Source organism: Lynx rufus, unplaced genomic scaffold (assembly GCF_022079265.1).
Source record: "Lynx rufus isolate CCGP_SWC_20201006 ecotype Redwood Valley unplaced genomic scaffold, mLynRuf1.p SCAF_4, whole genome shotgun sequence".
Taxonomy (NCBI): Eukaryota; Metazoa; Chordata; class Mammalia; order Carnivora; family Felidae; genus Lynx; species Lynx rufus.
Window position 1 is genome coordinate 94,126,028 of NW_025814856.1, and position 14,784 is coordinate 94,140,811.

Consider the following 14,784-nt stretch of genomic DNA (forward strand, 5'->3'; position numbering starts at 1 on the left):
CTCCAGGCTCCGAGCCATCAGCCCAGAGCCCGACGCGGGGCTCGAACTCACGGACCGCGAGATCGCGACCTGGCTGAAGTCGGACGTTTAACCGACTGCGCCACCCAGGTGCCCCTGCATCCTGTTTTAGTAGTTAATGGGCAGCATGGCTGGGATAGAGGTGCCACAGGTCTCACCCCAAAGCCTTTGCTCCTGTGACTCTACCATGGCACCTCCAAGTAGGAAGGTCTTGCAATGATAGACCGGGAAAAGATGGTTTGGCAGGAATAAACTGCAGTTGGATTTCAAGCTCTCCTGACTTGTCGATCACTATCTTGCACTGACAATTCCCATTGCTGTTTCAGTGTGGACCCTAATCTATATTCAGTCATGAAAACATGAAGGCTTTGACTACCTTTTCACCCAGAGCTTTGTGCTGGGACAGCTCCTGACCCTTCCTTACCTCCCCTGGCCTTTTTGTTCTCTACTAAGGCTGAGGCAGCTCTGTGGATAGCCATGCCCTTGGTCTGAATCAAACCCAGGGGACAGTAGTAGATGGATAGGGACACTAACTGCTATGCAGTGACATCCCCTCATTTCAGCATTAACTATTGGCTTATTTACCAATTTCCAAATGGTGTTTATTCATCAAACTAGATTATCTTCTTTCTCATTTTCATGTCCTTTCCTTCCCTAATATTTAATGCATGGACCATGGGCATCAGCAAAAGCAAATACAGCCTTGTGAGTGCAACGTGACAGGGTCAGGATAAAATCAGTTTACTAATAACACTTAATTCCATGGATTAAGGATATAATGAATGATATCTGGCAATTATGTGTTGAGCTATTCTCAAGCTTACCTACATCAAAGAAAACCAGAGTTGGACAGTAGTTAAAGCTGTAAAACCACATTTTATTCAAGAACTATTACAATAAGGGGGGAAAAAGACTTCAGTACAGAACTGGGCTTAATTCCAAATACTGCATGAACAAGTGGGGGCTCATAGGCAAGGAACAGGGTGGGGGTCTGTGGATGACAAAATTCATAAGAGGAACTATCAGGTATTAGGGAGGATTCTGGCTAAACCAGTTGGACAGGATTTTTGGTGGAAGAAGACCAGAGTGATTGGATACCAAGGACGGCAGATAAGAAATTTGATTGCATTTTGAGGCAAATCAGTCATCAAGAGTGAGAGAGTCATGTTAAACTAACATAGCAGGATTCTTGCCATAACTGGGCAATGCAAAGACAAACAAGGAAGCCCAGAGGTCAAGGTCTAATCAGGAAGAGTTCAGAGGAGCCTGACTCAGGTTTGGTCAAGGAAAGAGTCTGTCACTTAGCTTGCATTCTGTAGCAAGAGAAGGGTTTTCCGTTTCATAGTTTCCAACGGTCTTGATTCTATCATTTGTCTTTATTAATTTATATAAGTGAAATAAAATTCTTAGTGTACTGCATATGCTTGGTCACTGTGTTAGTTATTTTAAACATGACAAACCTAGCTCCTGGTCATTAAGGGTCTATTTCAAATTTTAATTGCTGTAATCTAAATATTCTTGAAGAAAAATTGTTAATTTTATGCATAAGCCACAACTGAAATTAGGCCCCCTAATGAATAATTCTGTGGATCCTAAGTTGCTAGCATCAATATGCTTTCCTCAAAGTAATTTTATTTCTGGGGATTCCTAGTTCCTCTATTACCTGAGTCTATCAGGGACACAGGATACACCCTGGCCCACCTTCCTAGCCACAAGCTCTGGTTTAAAGAGTTGGGATATGTGTTTCTTCTCTCTCAGAAGACCCCAGAGCTGCTTTGTTTGTGCTCCTCCTTCACAAATTTCACCATACTTAGGTGAAAGAAATACTTATCAAACCCAACAAGATAGAATGCTCAATACTTCCTTAGCCCCATGACCACAGATGGCTATTCAACTGATAATTTTCACAAGCAAAAAAAACAAAAACAAAAACAAAAAAACAAAACAAAACAAAACCAAATAAAACCCACAAGGGGCCTTTCATAGGATAGACACTCTGCTCTAAGGTCAAAGTGGCAATACCTCTTTAAACCAGTTCTGTATTTTATAAAACAAAGCTTATGTTGCATGTACAATTAAGGTTTAAAGGAGTTCTATGATAATTTCTTCGTAGGAAAAAAAACCCACTCAAATAAAACAACCACCTACTAATTTTTATATTCAACATAAGTTGGTGCTGAATGCCTTTTTTCCAAAATTATAGGCCTACATATACTAGTCATCTAAAAAGCAAAGAAGTAAATACAAAATCTTATTAAAGAAAGTTACCTCGTATCATAAAAGGAGTCCTCATAAAAAATTCAAGCCTATTTCCTAGATCAATATCTAAGTGCTCTCATTTCAAATACACCACCAACTGGAGTGTGACAGAAACCTCATCTTAAATTTTGAATCCATACCTACTCTAATGCCTGACAATTACAAATGGGCTCATAGTACCTCATGTCTAAAATAGTAATAAATGGTTCCAACTCCTGATTGTTACCTTAAAGAAATTGATAAAAAGAAATAGAAGTGAATTTCCTTTTCGAGTGAACTGAAGATGAATTTTCAGTGAAGTTCTTCTTATAGCTAATATCCTTCATATTCTGGTGAAATTTTCATCCTATTAAATTGATACCTTCTAAATACAAGTAAATATTCTATGTTTATACCTTCAAAAATAAGATAAAATTAGGCAAATAATTACCTAACCTCTTTAATATTCAATATTCTTCTATAAGGAAGTGCTTAAAGTAATTGAGAAAATACTGTATTTAACTTTTCTAGAATATTACCCTCAAAGTTATCTCACCTGGCAAGTAAAGTTTACCTTAAGGTATCTCTCAAAAATAATCTCCCATTTCAGCTACATGCTACTGAAAAAGAGGAAAAATATGCATAGTGTTTCTCAGAGTTTGATAGTTTTATTAGACTTCAGAATGTCAATTAACATGCTACTCCATGAAGCTGTGGTTTCTGGGTAGCTGATAATTTCATAATACAAAGTCTGTGCTGATGTCTACTAATCTCATGTACCTTTTAAGCTTTTTAAAACTTTCTCTCCCAAGGCCATATTTTGAAAAGGAAATGGGAAATAGTTTCTGAAAAATCTAAAAGACACACATTTTCAGGGCAGACCAGAACTGAAGAGGCAGGTTATAGCAAATCCACTACAGGTCCCTGTCAGCTATAGTATAGTCAAACAACATGTATTTGTCAAAAGTCCCATTAACCAGTGAGCTCCTGGACTGTGCACTCAATCTATATCCCTACCCCAGACATAAAATTCAACACTGCAGATATTTACCTAATAATATTCACATAACACACTATATGGTGAGCACCACTTTAAATCTTTAATTCATATCCTCATAACAACTCTGTGAGATAAGGTTACTATTAAACCCATTTTGTACTTGAGTAGGCTAAGGCACTGAGAGGTTAAGTGGCTTGCTTAAATTCATACAGCCTAACAGGTAATAGAGGAAAAATTTAAACTTAGCAGTCTGTCTCTAGGACCCACAGTCTTAGTACACCAGCACAGAGTTTCCTTATCTGGCCTTTCTAACTCTGTTTTCCACCACTGAACCCATAGATACCTTCTGGTAACAAACCCTCTGCCCATGGCTTACCCTTTTCATTCTGTCTGATTTACACTTGAAAACCCACCTGTTGAGAATCTGTTATGGCAAGAGTGATCAGACCTCCAATTTGTCCAAGATATGTGGAGTTTATGCCTGTTATACCGGCATGATAATAGCACACATTCCCCCTGCCCCATTAAATCTCAAGTGTCCCAAGGTGATGATAAATTATATGACCATCCTAGTCATGACTGACTTGAAAACTCTATCAGTATCTTTTATCTGGAAACTGCCATCAAGCTGCATGCTTTAAAATTGAGGCTGCAAACCACCACCCACTGCCAAGGTTCTGCAACATAGCCAGCTGTGACCTTGGGAATGGTCATATAATAGATTGTTATTCCTCTTGTCTATGAAAATGAGGTCATAAGTCAACAAAGGACATCATGGAATATAACATGGTATTCAATCCACCCTTATATCTAAAAGCCAAAATTGGATCAAATTTACACACACACACACACACACACACACACACACACGCTGCAGGAATAAGGGAAAAAGGACAGCACTCTCATAAAATTCAAAACCTCAGACTCGCACAGAAACCTATTGGAACTAATAGCCAAGTTAGAGTTGAAGGACACAAGATCAATACACAAAAATTAATCATATTTTGATACACTACCAATGAACAACTTAAAAATCAAGAAGCAGTTATACTTACAATAGCATCAAAAAGAATAAAATACTCAAGAATAAATTTAACCAAGGAAGTACAAGACTTATACACTAAAAACTACATAATAGTGATAGAAAGATTTAATATTGTTAAATTGAACTACAGATTCAATTTAATCCCTACCAAAATTTCACCTGTCTTTTTGGAGAAATTGAAAGCTTATCCTAAAATAAGGAGAAGTATCCCAGGGGCTTTAGGGTCCACTATCATAAGAAGATGGTTCAACTATTTCAACTGGGAGCATCTTCCCCTACTATGAGCACTAGGCTACAGTGGACCACTCTTCTTTGCTGGTCCTTCAGGACTACCATTTTTGTTTTTTTCATTCTGAATTCTATCCTTTCAGGAGGCTATTCTTTTATTGTCTTAGGAGAACCATTTTTCTTATCATCTAAAATCGTATTGGGTCACCGATTTCAGCAATACCCTATATATTAAAAAGAAATAAATAGAAATCTAGAAGCACAAAATAGTGTTTCTTTAATTACATTTTTGGCTACAAAAACATTTTACTTCTCTTTTAATATACTTTTGGTGGATAAGTCCCTAAAACCAAATTATTTACCCATTCATTATTAGTTTATACACACACACATTTAAATTTGTAGAACTTAAATGTTAAAGGCACAAAAAGGAAAACAGTAAAAAAAAAAAAAAAAAAAAAAAAAAAAAACCTCACATTTCCCTTTCTCAGATACTTAGTTCCTCACACTAGAGGCAAGAATTTTTAAGTAATTTCTTGAGAGCAAAATTACTTTTCATCTTTAGTCTAACATCTGGAAATCTAAATGTCTAAAATACCTGTGAAAGAAGTTTCATAAAGAAGAAATGACTGATAGAAAAGATTTGTTTCTTCTTTTTTTCCATTTACCTTAAAGGTCTATGATTTGTGCAGCTAGCAGAGTCATTAAAAAGCTGTTAACATTTCTGTAGTCAAATGGATCATGGTACCGATAAAACAGTCCAGACTCTGTAATTTTATAAATAATGATGCTTTTGGCCGTGAAGCTAAAGGCATTGAGATGTTCTGCTTCATCTTCAGGTTTACTTCAAAAAGATTTATTAAACTTCAAAGAGTTTCTTTTGCTATTTTTTAAAATGATAAACATTCTTTCATATTCCAAAGTGGCTAACTCTAAAGATGGAGGGCACTCCTGAGCCATGTTGATACACTAGTCTGTATTTTGAGGTTGACCAGAATATCCACAGTTATTTATAAACACCCCCTAGAAATCATTGCCAGTCAGGCAATAATTAGTGGAAATATCAGGTTTTAGGCGTAATAAAAAATTGTAATATATAAAATATAGCTACTATTCATATAATCCTCTAAACCCTTGGGAAATTATTTAAAACATCCTTAATGTTACAGTTTGATACAATTGAGAAGAAGTATTCCACCCAGAATTTTAGAATGATCAACTTTCCTGATTTCTAAAGAGTTCTCATGTGAATAGATAAAATATACAAGTTTTCATTCCATTTTACAAGAGAAGAATGTCATTTCCAGCTGTATCATAGCTTATGAAAATTAATTTAACAAAAATTAAATTGCTCACCAGTTACTGTGTGGCACTTCTCTAATCAGACTGCAATCACTGTATTTTTCCAGAAGATTAAGAAATTGCACACATTATTCAGTGATGTCCTTTATACCTGAATGGGCACCAATGAATCCAGAAAATTGAACACACCTGAGATAAAAACTGATCATTTTTAGAGAATCTACAATGTTGTTTAAACGATTTGGATTTGTGTTAGAGACATAACATCTAACACTACTAATCTAGAGCAGAACCCAAAGAAATCCTGAAAGCATATAGGTCAAAGGGACCCTATGCAAACAATTCACTTTACATAAAGTTTAAGGCAAGGAAGTTAAGTGATTTACTCAAGGTCAAGAAACTACTTAATGGCTAAACCAGATTATTTAAATAGAGAAATAAAATGAAGTCAACAAAGCAGCTTTCTAAACCCTAGGTTTTTCAGTGGTGTGGCATACATACACTAATAGCTGTGATCCTACCTTGTCAAAAATTTGGGTTTTCTTCAATTTTTAATGAAAACACACACACTTTCAAAACACACTTCAGTAAATATTATATTTCGTATCACAGGGAAATTCTTCAATTCCCCTTTTAGACTTTCCTCATTTTGGAATATTTCCTGGTACACAGTGGACACAGTAAAAATTAACTGAATGAAGGAGCACCTGGGTGGCGCAGTTGGTTGAGCATCGGACTTCAGCCTAGGTCACGATCTCACTGTTCCAGAGTTCGAGCCCTGAGTCTGGCTCTGTACTGACAGCTCAAAGCCTGGAGCCTGCTTCAGATTCTGTTTCCCTGTGTCTCTGCCCCTCTCCCACTTATGCTCTGTTTTTCACACTCTCAAAAATAAACAAACATTAAAAATTTTTTAAAAAATTAACTGAATGAAGAAACGTAAACTTAAGAAATCAAATTTCATGATTCCAAATATAAGCTATTTTCACATGCTTAAATGAAATGTAAGAAATGCCAGAAGAGATTATTTTTTGTTAGTTTAATGTGGGAACATTATCACAACAGAACAAATCTCTATTTTTAGGCTTTTGTAAAACCACAATTTGATATGAATGCAATGTTAGAAAATGACAGGATTTGAAACCTAATATAAATGTGCCACAGGGGACCAGCAATAGGGAAGGAAAAACTTTTTCAAGTGTGATCAATAGCAAAAATTATGAAGTTTGCATTCACAAAGTACAAAATGGCCCAAACTTACATTTTCTTCTTACTTCCAAGGATGCCACGCTGTGGAAAACAGAGCTCAGGGTTTGAACTTAGTACACTGTCTTTATTCTTTCCAATATCAGGCTGTGATATACACAGAGGTTCCAACAAGTAAATAATATTTCTTTAAGAAGCAGGCTATTTTTTCACTGAAATTGCAATATTTTTGCTGAACAATACAATGGATGTGTGAAAAGATTTGATAATAAAAAGCTTACCCAGCAGTAGGTTACAACACCTCTCCTACTGAAGTCTAACTTTATGTGGTGGCATCTTGAAGTCTAACTTCAAGATCTCTTGGCTTCCCAAGAAGCCATATAAATTTCCCTACTGTTTCAAAAATGCCCTTTACGTATATATATTTAATCAAGAGATAGAAAAACAGATAAAGAAAAAAGACTTAAAGTATTTTTGCTTACGGGGAGCCTGGGTGGCTTAGTCAGCTAAGCATCCAGCTCTTGATTTTGGCTCAGGTCATGATCCTAAGGTTTGAGAAATGGAGCCCAATGTCAGACTCTGCCCCGACAGCCTGCTTGGGATTCTCTCTCTCCCCATATCTCTTCTCTGCCCCTGCCTCCCTTGCACCCACCCCCCCCTCTCAAAAATAAACAAAACTTAAATAAATTTTTTAAGGTTTTTTTGCTTAAATGGGTCCAATTACCAAAATTGTATGATCTCTAAAATTTTTTGACAAGGATACTAATGTTTCACAGGCATACAAGATCATGGAATATCTATCACTAAAACAATAAACTATGACATAAATTCCATGGACATTTCCAACATTAGGAGTCATTAGACTCCTCAGATAACTCTCAGAGAACAAGCTGGTCTTCTTATTCCCTAGAAGAAAGCTCTTTAGAGGTTTCTCTAAAAGGTCAAATATGTTTTCCACACTAAATGTGGGAGACAAGACTCCAGAGAAAAGAAACAAGCATTATCAACACTATATGTTGATATTTTGTGTTTCATATTATTTTCAAAAGCTACAGTTCTGCCTCCCCATAAACAGTATAAAAATGACATTAAGAAGTATTAGGGATAGGGGCGCCTGCGTGCCTCAGTCATTAAACATCTAATTCTTGGTTTCAGCTCAGGTCATGATCTCAGTTTGTGGGTTCAAGCCCTGTCAGTGCACAGACTTCCTGAGATATATTCATTCTCTCTCCCTCCCTCCCTTTCCCTCTCTCTCTCTCTCTCTCTGAAAATGAACTTAAAAAAAAAAAAGAAGTATTAAGTATATAAATCAGGAAACATGCCAACAAAAAAAAAAGTCATTTCAGATCTCAAGAAGTGGATATTCAGGATCTTATTCTTTTCTATTTAATTGGTTCATAATTTTAAAATCTCAAGACTAGTTAAAATCAACTATCTCTCATTGCATTAGCTGTTATGGATTGAAATTCCTTTTTTAAAAAAAATATGTTCACCTTATCTAATAGTTTTCACATGTACATTTTTGTGTAATAATGAATATCTTGCCTATTTATTAAAATTTTTTAAGGAATTAAATATCCTTAAATTTACCTAAAAATGGTTTTATGCTTAATAGAAATACAAAGAAATGTATTATTTATAATAATTATCAGTTTAACAATGTAATGCTATTTTAGAGTTTGAGACTATTTTTAATTCACAAGAAAATTACATTACAACTTAAAGTATCCCAGGATCTGACTTAGAGTTTTGAAAAACCACCCAGTGCATGTTAGAAAATATAATGAAGACATAATAGGCATGTCAACTGTAGACCCTGATACTACCATTCCAATTATAGGAATTCTCCAGGGTTTCCAGGTTACATCCAGAATGAGAAAAGCAGAGATTGACAAGCCACACTTTTCTGATCTCCTATCACTTTTCAGAATGTGTTAAATATTGCAATGAGGAATCATTTTAATGGTCTTTCACCTGGGAATCATCTTAATTCCTTTCAAGGACATAATGCAAAATTCACTAGAAGCTGATATTATAAGAGCTATTAACAGGACAAGGGTTTCCATGAACAGAAGTTTCCAAGTGACCAAAGACAAGAGTTAAAGTCTTGCAGTGGAAACTTCAATAACAGAAAAAAAGATTATGGAAGTTGGTTAGACAATCTCTTTTTTGTTTTTGTCTTAATTTACTGCTTTATTTTGCAAAATTTTAAACTTAGAAGTTGAAAGACAACATATGAATTCCTATGTACTTTTTTTATTGAAGTATAATTACAAGTGTTCTGTTAGTTTCAGGGGTACAATATGATGATTCAACAATTTTATACATTACTCAGTGCTCATCACGATAAGTGTACTCTCAATTGACTTTATCCATTTTTCCCATTACCCCCTCCCCACCCACCTCCTCTCTGGTAACCACCAATTTGTTTTCTGTATTTGAGAGTCTATTTTTATGTTTGACTGTTTTTTATTTGTTCATTTGTTATGTTTCTTAAATACCACATACGAGTGAAATCATACAGTATTTTTCTTTCTCTGATGGACTTATTTCACTTACCATTATACCCTCTAGGTCCATTCATCCCGTTGCAGATGGTAAGATCTCATTCTTTTCTACGGCTAGGCAATCTCCCAGTATGTGTCTGTGTGTGCGTGTCTGTGTGTGTGTCTTCTTTATCCATTCATCTATGGATGGACACCTGAGTTGCTTCCGTATCTTGGCTATTGTAAATAATGCTGCAAAAAAACAGGAGTGTAGGGGTGCTGGAAAAATTGGACAGCTATTTGCAAAAGAATGAATCTGAACCACTTTCCTACACCATATACAAAAATAAATTCCTAGAAGAAAACTAGGCAGTAGTTTCTTTGACATTGATCACAGAAACATTTTTGTAGATATGTCTCCTCAAGCAAGGGAAACAAAAGCAAACCTCAACTATTTAAAGTACACCAAACTAAAAGGCTTTTGCACAGTGAAAGGAAACCATCAACAAAACAACAAAGCAACTTACTGAGTGGGAAAAGATATTTGTAAATGATATATCAGATAAGGGGTTAATATCAAAAATATATAAATTATACAACACCAAAACACCCATTTGATTAAAAATGGGCAGAGGACTTGAATAGACAGATTTCCAAAGAAGACATATAGATGACCAAGAGAGACACGTGAAAAGATGTTCAATACCACTAATCATCAGGGACATGCAAATCAAAACAACCATGAGCTATCACCTTATGCTCCATGCAATGCTGGTGGGAATGCAAAGTAGTGCAGCCATTGTGGAAAACAGCATGGAGATTCCTCAAAAAATTAAAAATAGATCTACCATATGATTCAGTAATTCCACTACTGGGTATTTACCCAAAGAAAACAAAACATTCCTCCTCTCTCTCTTTCTACATGCACACACGCACACACACACACACACACACCCCTTACATATATAGACACATATATACCTACATGTGTACATATATACACACACAGACATAGGTATCTACACACACATATACATATAAATGTCTGTGCACAAACACATACATAGAAAGAGAGATCCTTCTATTTTTCTAAGCCATCTTAAAGTAGGTTGTAGGTATGACATTTCAACCCAAAGTACTTAAAGTCTCAAGAACAGTAACATTTTCACAACCATAATACTGTTATCACACTTCAGAAAATCAACATTAATACATTCTCATCCAAGAAGAAATCTTTACTAAAATTTCCCTACTGTTTCAAAAATGTCATTTATATCTTATTTTTTTCCTATCTAGTATTCAATTAATATATATGCTTTGGATTTGGCTACGACATCTCCTCAACTTCCTTGAATCTAGAACAATTCCTCTTCCTCCCTTTGTTTTTGATGCCATTGAATTCTTTTGAGTCTAAGTCAGTTGTCCTACAGAAGAGTTCACTCACATTTTCAATTCATCTTTTAAGATTCAGATCAAACTTCTCTAGGAAGAACACCACTCTGGTGACACTATGTACCACGGTGTCACAGTAGAAACAGTCCCTTCATAGGCAATGGCAAGTTTCATTAAGTTTCTGTCGTAAAGGTAAATTTACCCTTTTTAATCAAGGAGTAATTTGGGTGCTGGAGATGGACTGATTTTCTATGTTTAAACCAAATTGGAAGTTACAAAATTGTGACTTTCTAATCTTATCCTCTTCCATTTTTATTAGTTGGCATTATTTTGTAAAGAAGAGCTTTCTACATTCTATCTTTTTACTCTATCTTTACTATTGTAATTCATTTTTTTTCTGTAGCATCACTATGACCTGATGTTTCTTCTTAACGTATTCAGTATGTTATAATCTACTACCATCATTAGTCTTTTTGAAGCTCCATTTTGCCAAATTTGGACTGCTTTGTGCTAGCTCCCGCATTCTTTTGACCTGACTCTATTTTTGAGTCTTTTTCATGCTCTCTGTCATAACGAGATGTTCCAGGCTCAATTTGTCCTTTCCTTGCCCAGATATGAAATCAATCATTTTTCTAAGAAGTCCAAATTCCTTTTTGTAAGAAAGTGTATTTAGAAATCACCAGATTGTACTGCTAGTTGTTCATTCCAACTGGGTTGTCATTGCTTCTAGACGCTTTTAGCAACAGAGCTTAGAGAGCACACACACACACACACACACACACACACACACACACACGCAGTTGAATTAGATGTTTATATTCATATACACATTGTTGAATTATATATATGTATGTATTGAATTATGTATATTTGTTGAAATATATATGGGATTATACATATAAGCACTGAATAGGAATATATATAGACACATAAATATACATATATTTTTTCAACAATATAGGGTTCTTACCTTTTTAGTAAAAACCAAGCAAGAGCATACACGTTTGCTTTATGCTGCAATCCATACGGCATAATTCTAGAAATACAGCACCATACCACTTCTAACAGCAAATACACTAAATCAAGTTGAATAATATTTATAGCTGTTGGGTTTTTTATATGACCTCGAATATATCCCACTAAAAACATACAGCTAATTTCTAGTTTGTTGCACTGTGATGTGAGATTGAAATTTACATTTTTTTCTGTTATATAGAATTTATTTTGGTCAACTTTGTAAATGTTCATGTGCTCTTAACAAGTCTGACATCCTTAAGATCTACCTTACTAGTGACATTCCTTTGACCCTCTAAATACATACTCATTTTTATCTGTTTAACCTGTATTCCGACTAAGAATGCCATTTTAAAGTCTATTTACGATCACTTAATGACTGTCCTTTTTTTTGTCTTGTGAAGTTTTTGCCTTTTGGTGCAATGAGCTCTGTAGTGTTTTACCAATAATGTGAATTTTAGCCTTTACTTTGTAATGTTTCCTACTCCTCATTTGTTCCTTTTGGCCTACTTTCTCCTTTGTTAGATACCAGTATGACAGCCTCTACCTTTTTACTGTTTGCATTTATCTGTTGCTGTACCCTTGCCTATCGCTTTTTAGCCACCCTTAACCACTTTATTTTACAGTTTAACTGTGCTTTGTAAGTCAATATGAAAATCCTTCCCTTTTAATAAGTGAGATAAGCCCATTTATATTTGTTGTTACAATTGCTATGTTTGGGCTATGTTATGCTATGTTTACTGTGTGTACTTTGTTATATTACTATTTCTAATTTATTTTTTTGAGGTTTTGTTGTGTTTCTTTGTTATTTAGTAAAGTTGTATTATTGCTCTAGTAGTTACCTTTGTATTTATGCATTTGATAATGCTTCAGGTCTTTTTTTTTTTTTTCCTAAATACACATCTAATGCTAGGATTAACTAACTTTTGATAATATCATTTTAGTACTATTTATTAACTGTTTAGCAATAAATGAGTCCATTCTACATTTGTCATTCTCCTTTTATCTCCCTCCCAACTTTAGTCATGTTTTCTATTTGTAACAACCTATAAATTAACATACTGGCCTTCAACACTTGTCCTCACTTTAATTTTCTTAGATTCCCACTTAAATAAAGTGATTAACTTTTCTCAAGTTCCCCAGTCATGACTTAATTAAATGAAGGTCTCAGTCTCTAGGTGCCTCAAAAAGGTTTATGAGTACAGTATCCCGTGGTTGTTTTTTTTTTTTCATTTTTTTCCATGGTTAAGCCATGTGATAGCCTTGATATATTAAGAAAACCATGACAAAATAATCTTTGACTCAAAATTTCCTTCCTTTATTTTCTTTAAAAAGTACACCATTGCTACCTGGTAATAACTGTTAAAGCTCTGAGAATTTACCTTCTGGGAAATCAGTACACTAGGTAACCACTGTTCTATGGATGCTTACAGAAGACATCAGACTCCTGGACCAAACTGCTTTATTACGGCACAGCAAGAGACATGACCATCAGTGTATTTGCATCACTTCCTCATGTCCCAAGTCCAACAGGGATGATGACGACAGACCCAGGCAAATTCCTGAATAAAGTGTGGTTTATATTATTGAAGAAAAAGCCTGAGCCTAGAGAACCTAGACTGTTCACAATGGATAGTGGGCATGCTTGCCCTTTGCTCTTAAGGGAGATACTACGTTTATCTTTCAAAGGTATTTACTATACAAACATCCAGGAATAGAATTTGGAACAAAAGACAGCGCTTCTGCTTTTAACACATGCAGACACATAAAAGATGCACTGAGAATTGTCTCCCAATATTACCTCGATTTGTCCACTGCCAATCAAATTTTGTTGGTATACAGGATCCTCAGAGATTTTAGTGATGTCATGTATCTTACTTAGTCATGGATATAAAGCTATGATTCTGTAGCTTCAAGAAATCTATTTTAGAAAAAGCTTGTATGAGTGACAAATCTCTTTTCCCACTCTAACAGTTAAAAACTTGTGTTTTCCCTTCTCTTTTGACTCCACAAGACTTGGGGTCATGTATGTCATGACAAACAGTAGGAGCATCACCGTGAGAATTGAAAGGGTTACCCAGAAGCTGCATTTTAGCTTCCTCTTAAAATCACTCCATCAATGACCAAGGTATGAGTCAGAGCAATTAATTCAGAAACTCTGTGTTGGGGATCTAGATGGAAGGACATTTTAAAGTCCCCAGGTGATTCCAAAGTGCAGCAAAAGGTTGAGATTGTGTTCTGGTTTCAACCCACAGATAAAAACCTGAGTACCAAAGGAATAAAACCTGAGGGTCATGGGAGGTAATATTTACTTTAGCACTGTTTTGTAATGCCTTTTTCCTCCTTCATAAAGTAGAGACATTGAATATTTTTCTTTAAATATGTAACAAGAACCTGAGACAGAAAAATAATGATTTTCTCATTCAGTATGCTTTCAGGTATTACAGACAACCTCTTCAGTGGTTTAGCTAATAACAGAAATAACAGCATTTAAATGTTCAAAGTTTTCATGTGGGTGGGGGAAAAAAAGAGGTATTTTAAACTTCAAAATGAATATGGCTTGCCCTGGAAGTCACAGCTATTGCAAAGCACTTTAATTATTTCAGACAACTCGTCTATTAGATCAGTAGGATAGCTAAACATTCCTCACTCCATAATTTGGGAAGAAAAATGGGTACTTCAAGATAAAGAATTCACTCCTTAGCTTTCAGCTTTAGGTGAAGAGTTACATTGTTCCCTTTAAAAAATAAAATTCTCTATGTGTTTAGAGTGTATCTTACAGGATGCTGGCCAACTCACTTTGGCAGAGATACATGCAGCTAAAATTGCTTCTCTCTTGCTAATACTCTATATTCAGC